This window comes from Pteropus medius, unplaced genomic scaffold (genome assembly GCF_902729225.1).
Source record: "Pteropus medius unplaced genomic scaffold, Ma_sr-lr_union100, whole genome shotgun sequence".
In the NCBI taxonomy this organism is placed as follows: Eukaryota; Metazoa; Chordata; class Mammalia; order Chiroptera; family Pteropodidae; genus Pteropus; species Pteropus medius.
Window position 1 is genome coordinate 20,561,576 of NW_024349801.1, and position 17,895 is coordinate 20,579,470.

General features: G+C 36.4%; 1 protein-coding gene across 1 annotated transcript in view; it reads right to left on the reverse strand.

The window, feature by feature from the left end:
- The window catches only part of SCG3 (secretogranin III), a 50,289-nt gene extending 41,318 nt beyond the window's left edge, over positions 1 to 8,971 (reverse strand). The window contains exon 1 of the mRNA XM_039889044.1: positions 8,951 to 8,971. The gene's annotated coding sequence lies outside the window, so the exon portion shown is untranslated. The remainder of the gene's footprint in view (positions 1 to 8,950) is intronic.
- Positions 8,972 to 17,895: the final 8,924 nt, after the last annotated feature.

Genomic DNA, 17,895 nt, shown 5'->3' on the forward strand with positions numbered 1-17,895 from the left:
TATCCTCAGTGAGTCAGGTGCTCCTTGCTAAGACTCACACTGGAGGCAGCCTCAGTTTCTGGTGTGGCCTTTTGAGGCAACTGTAAGTACAGCATCTATGGATTGCTTACTGAATCTTAACAGGTGGCCCCAGAGGGGTAGAGGTTTGGGCTAAGTTTGGTCTGCAGCTGAACCTCTCTCAAGACTGTGCCACTGGACACCTACTTCACAAATCCACACTAATAAGACCAAGAGACTTAGTACATAGAAACAGACACAGAAAGGCAGCCAAAAGGGGAAGACAAAGAAGCAGAAACTATATGACAGAACAGAACAGAGTTCCAGATATAATGCAGTCAAGTAATCTAACAGGTGCAGAGTTCAAAACACTGGTTATAAAGATGCCCAATGAACTTTTGGGAAGTGAAGATAAATTCAGTGAGAACTTCAACAAAGAGATAAAAAACATAAAAACGGAAGTGGAAATTATAAAAGGGAACTAGTCTGGAATGAAGAACACATTATCTGAGATCATAAGTATATTAAATGGAATAAACAAAGGAATAAACAAAGTGAATAAAGAAGAAGACAGAACAGCCAATCAGGACACTCAATCAGAATGGCAAGAGAAAAGATGCCAAGACTATAAAGATAATTTAAGGAGGATATGGGATACTATTAAGGCTCCAAATATTCGTCTGATCGGCATAAGTGAAGAAAATCAAGATGTTGAACAGCTGTTTGAAGAAATGATAATGGAAAACTTCCCTAATCTGGTGAAAGAAATGGACATAAAGCCTCAGGAAGCTCAGAGGAGTCCAAAAATCAGGGATCCAAAGAGGCTCACACCAAGACACATCATAATTAAAATGCCAAAGGTTAAATACAAAGAAACAATATTAAAAGCAGCAAGAGAAAAACAAATAATTACCTACAAAGGGAACATCTATAAGACTGGCAACTGATTTCTCAAAAGAAACTATGCAGCACAGAAGGGTTTGGCAAAAAATATTCAACAGGATAAAGACCCATCATATACAACCAAGAATAATTTATCCAGCAAAACTATCATTAATAGTTGAAGGACAGATAAAGAGCTTCCTAGACAAAAATAAACTAAAGGAATTTATCACCACCAAACCAGAATTACAGAAAATGCTGGAGAGACTTCTTTAAGAAAAAAAAACAAGTATCAAAAACAGGAATAAAGAATGGTAACAACTACATTCCTATCAATAAATATCTTAAATGAAAAACAATTAAGTACTCCAACCAAAAGTTAGAGTGGCTGAAAGGATAAGAAAACAAGACCCCTACATGTGAAAAGGAAGGGGAAGGAAAAAGATATGGCTTTGATGGACTTAGAAGGTGTTTAAGCCAGACAGAGAAAGACAAACACTATATGATTTTACTTATATCGGAATCTAAGGAATAAAATGAACAAACGAGTCAAAAACAGACTCACAAATATAGTGGACAATTTGATGATGGACAGAGGGGAGGGAAGTTTGTGAGGGCTGGGAGAATGGGGTGAAGGGCTAAAGAAGTACAAATTAGTAGCTGATGGATGGTCATGGGGATGGGGAGCATGGCATAGGATATGCAGTTAGCATTAATACGTTGGCTAGGTGGAGGATCAGGGGAGGGAGGGTGCAACTGTGGGGATCGTTTTATGAACTATATAGATGTCTAATCAATGTACTATATACTTGAAACTAAATTAAAAAAACACATTGATTAAGACCTTTGACTTTATACTCCCAACTTCATACCCAGCTTCCCCTCACATTGATGGTTAGGTCAATGGCCAGATAAAGGAAAGTTGAGTTGGAGATAATTGGGTGTAGTAGGATAATTTAAGTAGTTCAGTTGCTTCCAGTATTGCTAGTCTGCTTGATATAGAAATGGATTCCAAAAACATACCTACTGACAGCTATGCCAACTCATCTAGTGTTCCTGCATGAAGGTGCAGGGCCAGAGGTCCTATCTCAATATGAATGTGTCCTACAGCTTCTGGCACCAAAGTATGTCAATGGTGGAGGAGAAACAAAGTCAAGGGTATGACAGAGTAACTGGGGGATGATTAATGCTGCTGCATAGAACAACCTGAAGAGCATGCAAATGGAATAAATACTTCGATAGAAAGACAAAGATGATTAGACTGGGTGAAAAAACTAACCCAACTACATGCCGCTCACAAGATGTATACTCTAAATATAAAGACATAGAAAGGTTGAAAGTAAAAAAATATAACCATACTGAACCAGAGCTGGTATGTGGAAAATTTTTCCAATCATCAAAAATGGAAAATTATAAATGGAAGATTCAATTCTCCATGCCTAGTTAAAATTTTCAGAAATGTACTTGATAATGCTGCATAAATAATTTTAAGTATGTACCTTTTTTCTTTTTTTGATAAGAATCACACAATAAATTTTATCAAAATCCCTGTGTTTGTAGGCATAAATCTGTAGCAGTACTACAAACTGTGTATGTGTGTGAAATTGTATGTTTTAAGTAGCCAAATAATCAAAAATAAAAAAAGGTTTTGATTATCGTGTTATAGAAAAGATCGACTTTTCCTTCTATTCTCCCTATAGAAATTGATGCTATAAAATCAATGTCAAGTGGAAAATTTGTAGCTCAAAAATATGGAGAAGAAAGATAATATATAGATATGTCAGGGAGTTAATGAAAATGTTATGTTTTTTAAAAAAAATTTTGTTATGTTTTCGGTATTTGTGAGCTTTTCAAAATATGTAATTTGTTATAATTTCTTTGCTCAACCAAATAAATATTCATCTTTTTGTTTTATAACAATACCATGATTTGGTATTGTTATTCCTTTTTTTAAGAGTCTCAACAATTTTATAAGCTTCAGCGCCCCCCACAACTGGTTCCTTTCCTGCCCATATGCCTATGAATGAACTGTAGATAATAAACGAAATAAGTCAGACCATTTATTTTATTTGAAACATGTAATTGAACAGCTTTCACAGTTGATTAGGCCATATTATTCTGAGCATTGAGTTCAGCATAATTATTCTAAGAGGCTGGATCTCTGACCTAACCCTTCTGAGAAATATTCAATCTTTTATATAGACTTGTAAATATGAAATGCTGCACACTAATTATTGAAGTTATGCCCAGAGCCTCTTTCTAGAATTCTTATTATATTGTATCCATCCTCTGTTTTCATACTTGGTTGAGTAGGTTCATGTTACCTCTCTCTCATTTGCCCAAAGTTGGTTTTGTATCTTCATGCTTTTAAAATAGTGACAATCTTGGAAACAGAAAACTCATTTTTAGAACACAGAACTTCTTCCTTTTAAAAATGAAACACAGAACCCCTAGTGGTGAACATTAGAAGATCAATCTGTAGGTTGGCAGTAGAGGCTCTTGAATGGGCTCAGTGGGTCTAACTCTTGTCCTTTGCATTTCAGATTTCTCTGAAGATCTCTTATTTTTAGAGGCCTTTCTTTCTTCTGAAAGCTTTAAATGTGAACAGAAACCCCCGCGTGTTTTGGTAAAGAGCTAGGAGCATGGGCACTGGAGTGAGAAATTGGGAGACTCGCTAGCTGGGCAACCATTGGCAGATACCTTAAACTCTCTATGCCTTCATTTATTCAATATTCTAACAAAGGATTGTTTATATTTGTATTTAGTTTTATATATTAATGAGCAAATACTGGAAATACACTAAACAAGACACATGAGGCTTCTGCCTGCATGATGCTCCCATTCTAGGGGTAATACAAACAATAACTCAGTAAATATAGAGAAGACCGGTGCTCTTCCCACATTACCCACCCCCTTCACTAGGAACTTCTTCACCCAGGTTTATACGCCTTCTCAGGGGGTGGCCCATGTCCAATGGCTAGCTCTTGTGGACCTACAGAAGCCTGGGCCCCTTACCTCAATTTTAGACAACTCTTAAGAGCTACTCCAGCTCCAGAGCTCTGACAGGCTCCATTGAGGCCTCCTCAGTAGCAGCCAGACTGCAGCTAGCTTCTCCCTCTGCCCAATACTGCCTTCTTTTCTTCTTTATAGCTCCAAATAAACCTTTGCACTAGAGCCTATTTTCAGAGAATTTGAACTAACACAAAATATATAAGCTAAATAACTATGGATTGTGATATGTGAACAAACTCACTCAGTGTGTATGTACGTCTGGGGAAAATTTGAGAGCTTGGTTGAACCAGGAAGGTTAACTCAAACAGTTGCTCATGTATATGTGAGCAAAGGAAGAAAGATGAACTCCCAAAGGAAATTAAGTGATCTGATAGAGAATAAGGAAAAATGACTTTAACTAGCTGGGATAGCACCTGTAACGACCTCTCCTAAGTTAGTATTCTTAACATTTTAATATATTTTATTTCAGTCTATTAATTTTTTTCAATGTGACTAATGCTAGAAGGAAAGCAGAAGTCAATTTTATGTATAGCTTGATTATAACTATAAAAATATGCTCCGAGAAAAAAGGACTAGAAAGGAATATAATAATAACAGGTTATGATAGTAAAAATATATGTGACTTCTTTTCTTTATTTCAGAAAATTTCTGCAATCTGATATTTTTTAATGAGAAAGATTAACATATGCTCTTAAAAACTAACATAAGTTTTTTGTTGAAGCAACCCCCAACGAAAACTTCTAGAATTACCATATAACTGTACTGACCTAGTAAGTATTTGCTCAAACAATCCTACCTCTTCTCATTCATGTGATACTTGAACATCACTTTATGGGATTGGATTTACACGGAAAGTACTCTTGAAATAACAGAAGGTACTTTCTTTCCGGATAGTCTAACCAACATTTAGGAAATACTGCCACCCAGTGGATAATAGAATTTAGTTTTTGTTACTGTTGATTTAATTCTATGCAGAAAGTCAAAATAGAATAGACCAGACAGAGAGTATGTGTGTACATTTGGGGAAACTCCTGGGGCTTGGTTTGAACCAGGAGGGTTAACTCAGAGAGTTGCTCATGTATATGTGAGCCAAAGAGGAAAGGTGAAATGCCAACTAGGAAGGAAGCTGGAATGGAAATCTTTAAGAGACTAAATTGTGTATCTTGTACACTGAATAATACATTATGATTCCAATTTTAGAATCCATCCTAAGGAAATAATCATAAATGTTCTAGTTTTAATGCTGCTGTTTATCATGTTTTTTTTTCATAACAATCAAAACAAGAATGTAAATGTCCAATGATTGAGGATTGATTGAATGATATTGGTACGTCTCTACAATTAACTACTCGTTGACCATTAAAGTGATATTAAAACTGTGTAGTGACAAGGAATGAGGTTTACGACATACAGTTGATCTTTGAACAACGAGGATTTAGGGGTGCTGACCTGTGTGGTTGAAAATCTGCATGTAACTTTTGATTTCCCGAAGATTCAACTGTAGTTATCCCTCGGTATCCAGTGGGAATTGGATACAGGACCCTCTGCTGATACCCAAACCTTCTGATGCTCAACTCCCTTATTTAAAAAGGCCTAGAACAATGCATGCAGTGGGCCCTCCACATCCAAGGATTCCCAACTGTGGATCGAGAATACTGTTTCAATTTGTGGATGAGAAACCCAGAAACAAGGTAGGCCGACTGCATATTTATTGAAAAAAAAATCTACATATAAATAGACCTGAGCAGTTCAAACCCAGGCTATTCAAGGGTAAAATGTGTTTTTTTAGTGAAAAATGGAGATCACAAAGTAGCTTATATCATATACAGCTAAAACACCATAAGGATATACATCAAAATGTTAATAACAATAATAATTTACATATATTTAGTGCTTACTATGTGCCAGGAAGATTAAAATAGTTATCTTGGACACACCTAGCGCTCTCTTATCCAATTTGGTTTTTCTAATGATTTCTTCTGCTTCCATTCCTAACCTTTCTTGGGCCCTGGACTTCTTTAGCAGGCTAGTCAAGCATATGGAAGATGCTTTTAAATACATAAAATAAAACACATTGCATTAAGGAAAAATTACATTGAAATATAGTTATTAAAATATCTAAAAAACAAATTTGTGATATAATAATATGTATGTATATTATAGACATATAATATAGATATATAATAGAGTAATATATATCTACATACTATGTTAGTGCATTAAATAAGATGTAATAGAAGGTGTAGTAGCAATTACTAAGTAGAGATATTACTAAAATATTTCAATATAATTACAACTACTGTGATATGATATGAAAATATTTGTGATTTCTGTTGATGACAAAGTCACTGTGTTTTATTGGCTACGTTCATTATTGGGGTAAATGTTAAATTGCAGCTAAAACTTTGTGACAATAAAAATATTTTTTTCCTATCCATAAAATATAGGTTAAAAATTCCTGTCCTTCAGTCTATTATCCAGCCAGCTGTCAGATTATGTCATTCTCTTTTCAAATCCCTTAAATGTCTTCTTATCTCACTTAAAACCCTTACTCTAAGAAGACCTGGCCATAGTTTCCTTCTTGATCTCATTTCCTACCATTTCCTACCACTCGCCTTGTTCACTGCCCTTCAGCCACACTGTCTTCTGCATAATTCTTTGAACACAAGCCAACCACTGTCCTGGTCTTTGCTCTTGCCATTCTCTTTGCCAGAACATTTTCCCCTTAGATATTGGCAGGTCTTGCTGCCTTATTTCAGGGTCAATATTTTCCATAAAGGGCCAGACAGTAAATATTTTAGATTTTGCAGGCCATATCATCTCTGTGGCAAGTACTCGACCCTCTTGTGATAGTGCCAAAGCAACCATAGACAATACATAAATGAATGGGTGTGGATGTGTTCCAATAAATCTTTATTTTTGGACACTGACCTTTGAGTTGCATATTAATTTTCATGTCAAAAAATCTTTCAAATTTTATTTTTTGCATTTTGATTATGTTAGCTCCTTCATCAGCTATCTTTGCCATTTACAAATTTGACAACTTTTATAATGTCTTTCTTTCAGAGTAAAGCATAGAGGGGGCTGACTCCACATGAGTCCTCCAGGTGGCTGGAGCACCACTAACCCACCCTTGTGGTGTATATCCTGTATATGATCCTTTAGGTTAGGGTAACAGAGAAGTCTTTCACACAAGAAGTGGAAAGAAGTGAGGACTTCAGATAATTCAACTTAATGGCAATAGCTCAGACAGTCAAAGCTTATTTTTAAAGAGAGAAATGCCTAAGATTAGTATTAATATGTCAAAAGAGAGAATGTGTCAATCATAAGGGTCTGGAATCAGCTGTGGAGAAACAAAGGCGAATCCTTGAGGCAAATATCAGTGTTATTCACCCGGCCCTATGTCAAACTTCCTGATAGAATATCTCTGTTGAGAGCTGGCTATTTGAATCATCTAAGAAACCCCTTTTTTTCTACCTGATTCCAGACTCATACAGACACTTCCCGAAGATTCAGATTCTCATATAATAAATCCACAGGGAGAGAATAGGCTGGTAAGATTGACTCCACTGTCTGGGCCACCAGCCTGCTACATTCCTCACTGAAAATTAATAAAATGATGTCTGTTCCAACAAAATATAGTTTCATCAACAGAATATGTGAACTACTATATTCATACATCAGAGTATTGCTTAGCAGTAAAAATATAACGAGTGAACAAAAAGCACTTATAAAATCACAAGACAAAATGAAAAGAGGCTTATTTACCCAACCGTGGCAAACTAAAATCAAGGGGTATTCTTTAACATTTGTGAGGTAAACTTAGGAGAAATAAAAGAAAGACCACAAGATAAAATGAAAATAAAACAACCTAGAAGTGAGCAAAAAACAAAACAATTCCAATTCAAAGCCAACAACAAAGTCCCTGCCCTCCAGCAGCACTGGATCCAGTACTGGGGACTGACCGATCTCATTTAAGAAGACTGAAATTAAGCATTCCAATCACATGCTTTAGTAAGTGAAGCTCTATCATTATAAAAGATACACAGCATTTGCCTAAAAGGGTGCAGTGATATGGATACTTCTGCTACTGATATAATTAGAAGACGGGAACCAGATTATAGCTTTATTATAAATTTCTATTAAATTCTCCAAACACACGAGGCAAAAGGGAGATGCCATTTTTTGAGCACTTGGTTCAAAATAAATGTTCAATGAATGGTCTTTTGATTACTTTCACCAGTACTCTCTCTCTAGGCTTTATAGTGCCTCCTTAGTGACGCAGATATATTTGTTAGGTGAAATTTAATAATTATTATTTTTGGTATTATTATTAAAATGACATAATTAAATTTGGTCTGAAACATAGCACTTATTCTGTGCTGGGTAGTGTCTCAGGTGTTTCAAATGCATTCATTTATTTAATTCTTACAACAACTCATGAGATAGGTGCTGCTATCACCCCCATTTTATAGATTAGTAAACTAGGGTGTGGCATGGTAATGTGCTCAAGATCATGGAATTAGCAAAAGGTAGATCTAGGATTTGAACCTAGCATGTTTCACTAGTCTTTGTCCTACATTGCCTCCCACTTGGGATTTCATTCATTAGAAACACCAGGGGAACCCTATGTTGGCCTACTCAGCCTGAATCTCTAGGAGTAGGACGCATGATCTTATATTTTAACAGGCTTTCCAGGTGATGCTTCTCCAATTAGCCCAGCATCAGTTAACTGACTGAGATGAAGGTACCAGGGCTCTAAGTTCTTCTTGCTTCCTATTGCCACTGTTGCTCAGGCAACCATCATGTCAGAGTTGTTGTTGCCTATGCATGTGCATCAATTCTTTAGAATGGGTGTCAGAAGCTTATATAAAATCCAAGAGGCAATAACGAAACACTGTTGTAGAAATTCTACAACACTAATGCTTTTGATGGTGTAGAGAATGACATGGTATGGAAAAACCCAACACTGACAATTCTGAGTTGAAGAGTGATTCGGTAGGGTTGAAGTCTAAGTAAGAGTGAGTTTTAGGAAATTTCACCCACTAATTTTGCTTACTTTCTTCTTCTTCTTCTTCTTCTTCTTCTTCTTCTTGCTTCCTTCTTCTTCTTCTTCTTCCTCTTTCTCTTTCTCTCCTTCTCTTCCCTCTTCCTCCTCCTCCTCCTCCTTCTCCTTCTTCTATGTATGCCCAAGAGAGCTAAATTAGATAAAAATCAAAAGATCTTTCAATAAATTTAAATATCTCTAATAATAAGACAGCAATGTATCATACTTTAATTGGCGGGTTTTGTTCTTTCCTCACAGTCTATAAAATAATGGTAGTTTTAGAGTCAGTGGCATCTTAGATGAGATGAAATACAAAGAAGTTTCTCTAGTCTTTTAGAATTACCTTTTGGTTCCTAATGAATGAATGTGATATCTAAATTCCTTCTCAGTAGACTTGGATTCTCACTTGGAAAGAAACCAGAACAGTGAATTACAAAATGAAAAGAAATGTTGTAAACCCAGAGGACTAGATAGTAGAGTCCAGAATATTCCTTCATCTCTACTCCTTTCTTTCACATAATTTCAATTTGGTTGAGATGGCTCTGGGAAGGGGAAAGTTGAAGGTAAAAAATAACACAGGCATTCCTTGGAGTGATTGTAGGTTTGGTTCCAGACTACTGTAATAAAACAAGTTGTAATGTTTCTGCTGGTGGAGGGTCTTGCCTTCAATTTGTAAAAAAAATGCAATATCTGTGAAGTGCAATAAAGTGAAGCGACATAAAACAAAGTAGCCTGTAATTGAATTATGGAGGCACCCACCATAATTCAATTGAGGGTCTCTGTGTCCCAGTTTTACATTCCCAGCTCTGAGAAGAATCTGATTGGTTCAGCTAGGCTATTTGTTGGTACTCATTTGAATAAGTGTATATCCCTGATGCAACCAGTTGCTGCAAGCTTTAATGGAGGTCAGATGGAACAAACATGATCAGTTAGTTTCCCCCTTTTAACATAAAAGGTAGGTGGAGGCAATTTCAAAGAAGGAAGCATGATTTGGATTGGCAACCCAAAATATGTCTATTATATTTGTCATAATTAATTATTAATCTGTAGTTCTTAATACCATTATCATTGTGTATGCGACTTTTTATATTTTTTCCTACTTCATTAGACTCTCAACTCCTAGAGGGTAAAATTTAGCATTGTATAACCTCAATGTGCTCTGTTTCCTCATCTATAGAAAGCAATTCTTAAAAGCATTTAGGTCATTAGGTAGTTGCAAGCCTTAAAGATAATGTGCTCAGTAAATATTAGTTGTCAATATTGTTATCACATCTTCTTTGTAACTTCTTTAGTCTCCTTGTTCTCCACATGCCAATATAAGTGGTTCTCAAAAAACTTTTCGTGTATGTGGTTGAATTGAATTCTCAGTAGGTAAGTCATGAGTGGGTTTTGCCTTAGGGAGATACGTGGAATCACTTCTCTCCTAAGAACAATTCTAATTATGCCCTCACCCTCTCAATTCTCTCACTGTTCCATTTGTGGATGTCACAGATTAATCTTATTCACAGATCTTCTATATTGTATATAAATTATTTGTTTATATAGCTTTAATATATCCCTGAAGTCAAAGAAGATATTTTTCTGCCTTAGTATCATTTCTATATTCCTAGAGTCTTACTTGGTGCCTGGCATAAAGGAACTCAGTACTGAACCAGTATTTGAAGATCTAGTTTTGAGCTCATATTCTAGCAGGGCAATAGACAGATATTAAAGCTATAAAATGTCCTGAAATATAGTCCAAGACTTGGAAATGGGCAAAATAAATGATTGCATATCCTTTCAGTAGAGTGTTGGGCATTGACTAGGAAATTTATGGATTATCTGATTCTATCTGATGATGTCTAAGCTATTTTAAAACCCTGTGAGAGTAGAATGTTAGAAAACCGATGGCAATACTGATAATTTATGTTCATAACAATGCAAACGAACTTTGTCAGGTAGAAAATACAAATCTCTAAGTCAAATTCTCATTTAAACTAGTTTTAACATCTTACAGGTTTCCTCATTAATGAGTGAGTGGAATAAAATCTGTGGCACAATTTCATTTTATATTTGCATGAGAGTAGTACTTTTAACTCTGAAAAAGTATACTTTAATGGAAATGGCGTGATTAATTCTATAATGGAGGCATAAGGATTTATGGGAGCACAGGTGAGATCAATTTATTTGACATTATGTGGGAAGGATGATTTCACTTAGGAGGTAACTTTTAAAGCTGGGGTTTTAGAAGAAAGAGTTGAATTGACGTACAGCTGAAGTTGGGGGAGAAATGAAAGAGAAAGAAGAACTACAGGCAAAAGCTACTGGAATTGAGATGGGTCTGTTTTTTTGGCCTCTATTGCTTAAGAGGCATAAGACTTAAAACTACCACTGGCTCTGTACCAACCACTTTTCAAAGGTAGTGAGATCTCAGTTAGGTTGCCTGACACTGTTGTAGGACAGTGTTATTGAAGTCATAATCAACTCTAAGATCAAAGAACTGACCCCTTACAGATCTCAACAAATACTCTATGTAGGCTTATTCAGAATACAGAACCCACTGAAATGCTTATTTTTAAAATAAATTTAGACAAGATATTTGCATTCATATTTGAAATTTTATATATAAGTGTGTGAAAATTATTATATTTTAAAAATAGTGAAATATATTCCATTTGTACTTAAAATTTAATTTTGCAATAGGAAGACTGACATAAATGACATTAATCATGAGCATGGTTTCCTAGTTTCTTGATTAAACCTCTTCATAAACTTAAAGGCCATACTGTTTAAAAATTTAAAATCATTATGTTTTCTCAATATAAAAGCAATATGTATATATATATATGTATATAGTCATTGTAGAAAAATTAGAAACTGCAAAAAGATTAAAATTAAACTTGTTCATAATTATATCAATTAGACATATAACTGTTATATACCTTTCAGATCTTTTTTGTTATACACACACACAGTTTTTTTAATTCATTGAGGTGAAATTCTCACAATATAAATTTGGCCATTTTAAAGTACTCCTAGCCAGTGCAAGTACATCCAGTTCCAAACATTACCATTACCACATAAGGAGACCCAGTACCGATTAACCAGTCCCTCCCTATTCTCTAATCCCTCCAGCCCTTGGGAACCACCAATCTCTTTTCTGTCTATGGATTTACCTATTCTGGATATTTCATATAAATGGAACCATGCAATATGCAACTTTTTATGTCTGATTTTTTTCACAGAACATGCTTTTTTTTTTTTTTTTGAAGTTCATTCATGTTATAGCATGTATTAGTATTTCAGTTCTCATTCCGGCTGAATAATATTCCATTGTATATAGTGTATGCATTGTTAAAGAGCATAATTCCACTGAGTAAATTTGAAGATCTAATTGGCTTATTAAGTGATTCATAAATTGGGCAGCATCCCATCTAGCAACTAGAAGGGCACTATGATGAGTTGTAAAAAATGTATAGTTTCATAGGCAGAAAGAAGGTGAGACTAAGAAATTAAAAGTGTGGATTATTTCAAGCAAGGATGCCTTCTCTTAGAGGAAGGCAGGAGGTCTTATCAGGCAAATTACTTCATAAGGGTTGGTCAAGAAATTCTAGATTGATTGGTTTAAAATTCCACTCCTGGGAAAAGCTGAAACCACAATTAGGTTAATTTGTTAAATTTAGGTTTGGTGACATGGCTTAACAAGTGACTCTTTTGGTCTATTTGTTTCCTTTCTTTTTCTTTTTATTTTAACAGTATATACCACAATCTATTTATCCATTCATCTGTTGGAGGACAGTTATTTCTTTTTACAATCTACTCTTTAAAAAACACAACCAAATCTTAATATATTTTGCATTTGTCCATGAACAGTTTTTATAATCTTGCTTTATACATGGTCACAGGAATATGCTCACACAAATGTGCTTGAAACATTTAGAACTAGATCAGAAGGAAAGTCAAGTAAGAACTTTGGTTTTTTTTGTTAATACCTAATTCACATTGTACCCTCCCTACTCACACACAGGCAACTACATACCATCACTACCATCACCATTGAATCCAAACTGCCCTGAACTTTCCTTCTTGTTTCTGCACCCAGATACGAATTCTTTCACAAAGGAGGGGATGCCATCAAGAAGTGCTGATTCCTGTCCCCTCTCACTTCTCTTTAGGAGTGTGGTGTTATGGGGCCCAGTCTTCTGACAGTCTTAGCCCAGAGTACTGTACAGTACTTGGTAATCTCAATACCATAGTGCCTGGTTATTTGCATAATTAATTTTTCTCTCAGCAACCAGAAGAACATAGTGTTAGAAAATAAAATTCAATGTCGTAAATTTGGAGACTTAATTGGCTTTATTAAGCGATTCATAAATCAGGCAGCATCCTCTCTAGCAATCTAGAAAAGTACTCTAAGGGGTTGTGCAAAATGGAAGGTTTTGCACAGAGGAAGAAGGGTGGGACAAGGGAGTTATTAACAAAAGAAAGGATTGTGCAGAATGCCTCTTCTTTCTACAGGTTTGGGAGGAGGGATAGAGAGGGCCCAAGTAACGAATTACCTTACTGGTGTTTAAACTGAAAATTCCAGACTGGTTGACTAAGATTATGTGTCTGGGAGAGACTGAAACTGCAATTAGATGAGGTAATACATCTAGGTTTGGTATCATGGGCTTTTAGCACAAGTGATACTGTTAGGTAGTCAGACATGAGCAGCAGGAGAACAAAGGAATGGAAGCCCAGCCAGAGACTGAACAAAGAACACCCCATTGGTAGTTAAAGAATCCTTCCTGCATCCTGGGAGACAAAGGACTGGAGGGCCATAAACCTATAGTTGATTTAATCTGGTCACAGACACCTACGGAGAACGTACTAGCCTAACCTGCCCACAACCTCAACCTCATAATACCATCATCATAATACCATGTATATGCCTGGAAGTTTGTGAATCTAATGATAACAGACTGAATTCTAGGTAAGCACATGCACACTAGGCAAAGAGTTATACAGCAGCCAAATGTCAATCAAAATGACCTCATGTGTCAATCGCTTACGAACACCTTCATAACCACCCATCTCAGCCCTAATATAATATAGCCCTTCCCATTTCTGAGCTGTTACAGCCCTCTTCTCTGAGAACCTGTTCCTACCTTGGAGTGTACTCTTGTATCTCTTCACCTCCCCAATTCCATAGGACTACAGCCTTCCTTAGCGTGACCCATCTCCTTTTAAAATTACCTTTAATAAATCTTTTTCTAAACCTCACTGACCTGTAATTCTTAGCTGCATCAGCGGTGAAGAACCAAGGAAAAATGCTAAGTGCACTTCTGCATTGTTACTCCCTCCATGCTGCCGGGGTGGTGGGGTGGGGGGTGGGGGCACAGGAATTCAAATCGACCCCAAACGGTAACGTTAATGACACCATTTTGGGCCTGTGGTTTTTCTCTTTAACAATAGTAAATTCATTATATTCTCTAAGTCAAGGACCAGATTAATTTATTACTCCCAATTTAAAATTTTTTCTTATGCACTATGCCAGCAAACCTAATTTATTTCTCCAGAGGCACAGAATGGTCTGTTTACTTAGCAGGCCACATTTAGCTTTAGTAACTGTTAAAGAGAAAACCGCAGGCACAAAATGGCCTACACTAAAGATCAATAATTACAGAAAACAGTGCCTGTTCTTTCTACATCCTAATAAAAATTCACCTGAAGGAGTTTCAAAGTAGTATAATTGTTTCCATACCCTATCCCCAGAATTCCTGGTGCCAGGGGGCACAATGACCCAACTTTATCTTTCCTATACATTTCTTTCATTTGATGTAAAACTTAATCATTGAAATGTATGTACCCTAATTGAGACTTTTGATGCATCACATGTACTTTTCTTCACTTAGTCCTCTGCCTATTACTGGTCCAAAGTTTGTGTGCCCAGTGGACTCTTAGAAATGCTTAAACTCAAAATGTCAGAATTTGGAATAAGGAAAAGTTTATTGATCAAGAAGGGGCCAATGGAGAAAATGGGAGCCCTAATCCTCAAATTCATCTTAAGAAAGTACAGAGCTCAGGCTTCTTTTATGTCAAGGGAAAGAAAAACAAGAGGGGCTGCTTTTGTAAAACCTCAAGCCCCCAAGAAGAATTCCTCTAATGATTACCATGTCTAAAGCAGGAGGTCTTAGCCTGAAGTCCGTTGAGACACAGCAGGCTTGGACAAGAAGGAGTCAGAGAGGCTGAGTATTTCCCTCTGTTACTTGCCTGTGTAAGTGCTCCTCATTTTCCCAGAGTTAAAGCTTTGTTTTAAGGCTTTTTGAAGCTCTGCTCTCAGACTATAGTACTCAGCAAGACCCAAAAAACTGCTTTCGAAATTTTCAGAGATTCAGTCTCTTTTCATTGACAGCGTAAAGGGTATGATAGTTATCTTTTGAGGAAAATTTCCAGAAACTGCTGTATATATCATCTTCGGTTAACATCTGATTTGTCAGAACTTAGTCAATGACCAAATAGCAACATGGTAAGCTGGGAAATGTAGACTTTATTTCAGGCATTTATTTACCAGCTAAAAACTGGAGATCTTATTGAGCAGAAAACAGATAATAGAGAAGGCAATTGGCAATTGTCAAGACCCAGTCCCGGCTTTCTAGAGAGAAAAAGAGAAGGGAATGCATGTAGGTGCGCACAACAAAGAGATCTAATTCACACTGGGTGAAGCTCTCCAGAGATGGGGTCTTCTGAACTGAATTTTTAAGAAAGAGCAGAAATTATTCAGGCAAAGGGTGTGGTGGTGGTGCTGTGATGGTGGGGAGGGAGTTTCTGTATAGGGGAAGTAGTGAATTTCCAGAGGTTTGAAAGATCGAAGAAGTTACTAGCACTTTAGTGTGGTTACAACATATATTTAGAGGTCAAAAACACCAAAAGATTAAGTTGGAAAGATTAAGTGTCAGTTCATCTTGTATCTGGTCTACTACGTAATAATTATTTAAATGACAAAATATTTTTAAAAATTACTTCCTATTTAACCTTTCACTTAAATGGGTTTATGAAACCACTAAACATTGATATTTAAGGAAATCAGTTATATTTGTAGAATATCTTACTTTTCATAGCACAATCGTAAATAGTATCTGCAAAGATATGAACCATTTGCTACAATTTCCTCAAAGATGATCAGTCTTCTCAGATCCTAGCAGCAAAAGAATTGTATAAAGCATCAAGAATTGAGGACTTTTTGGACTTTACAAAATAGATTTCATTTTGAGTCATAACAGTAATGTCAGCTGGTAAACAACCAATTCACATGATGGGAACTCCCTTAGGGTATGACAGGACCGCCCCAAACCACAGACATGTCAGCCAGACTGCAGTCCATAAGCCATACTGCAGGAGCTGATAAACAAAAGGATTCCATCTTATAAGGATCATACAAGCTGAACACCTCAGACAAACAATGCTCAAGCTTGGTGGAGAGTATCATGAATAGGTACAGTGAGAGCTGAAGCCCTGACCCTCTGCCTGTTGTATGTAGTTGGCTTGGGACGCAAACCAATCTGCTGGCTTTGGAGACGCTAAGGACTTTCATCTCTTTGCTCTGTCCCATAAGACTCTGTACTTCCCCTCTCTTTGCGTTGTGTGTTAATCTGCATGGATACTTGATTAGATTATCTGAGAATGTTCCACTCCATAAACCTGGCATTGTGGAAAGACACAAACATGTCCAAGAGTGTTACTTTGGTAGCTGCTTTCCTTGCCTGCAACAAGAATCCAACTAGATCAAAACTTACTTTATTCATCTGCTTATAAGATTCATAAAGATCCATCCTTGCCCCTGACAAAAGTTTTTAAAAATTGCCCTGTTTTCAGTGCATCTATATTAGAGACAAAAAGGCTGAGGCTTAAGGGGTGAATTAAATAGCTAAGATTCTGAGGTGTAGTCATCAAGAAATTAGTAATTTGATGTTGCCTCTAGCAGAGAAAGACATCTCAGAAAATATATCAACTTTTCATCCTGTAAATGGTATTCTTAATTAAAACAAAGCAAAAATAAATCCGAGGTCATAGTGATCATCAGAGGTAGAGTTTGGGTCTGTTATAAAGATTGTTTGCAAAGATGGCTATAATTCCTCCTATACCTCTTTGCAAGGTGACTTTTTCTGTTCATTGAAGGATGGAATTTATTTCCCTAGGCTTTGAGTCTTTTCTGATCCTGTGACTTGTTTTGACCAAGGCATTGTAGTAGAAGTGACTCTGTGTGTAACCTTCAAGACTGGGCCTGACACTGCTATGAAAGCCAATCTAAGCTATGGAGGATGAGAAGCCACATGGCGGGGGAACCACGGTGCACAGTTAACATCAAGTGGCAGCCATGAGGCCATCTTGGACCTTCTATCCTGGGTAACCCTTCTAGATGAATGCAGCTGCATGAGTGAGCCCAAGTGAAACCAGCAGAGGAACTCCCCACCCAATCCACAGAGCATAAGAAATAAATCATTGCTGTTTTAAGCCACTAGTTTTCAGAGTGGTTTGTTACATAGCAATACATAAATGAAATGGGGTCATTCTCTCGATATTTTAGATTAAAATACATTATTAGCACAATAGCTTATAACTCAAAAGCAATGAAGGCATTGCTATTACATCAATTTCAGGCTTAGTGTAATAGACTTTGCAAAATAAACTGGTAATAGGGAGTCAGGGCTTTCATTGCTATCAACTGAAGAAAAGAGCATAAGTTGTTAGGCATCTGTGAGAAAACTGTAAGGTCTCCATAGCTAGAGGAAATATTTAAAAACATGGGTATTAAACTCCTTAAATGAACTAATGGATTCACTTGGGAAAGTCAATATTTAAAACATATATTTTACTGATAAAGAACTGATAACAACAGAAAAATAAAGATCAGTATGATGGTACAATAGATTCATGAGTAGAAATGCCAGTTACTTCTGTAGGTAAGAACAAGAATGACCTAAACAGTGCCCCTTGAT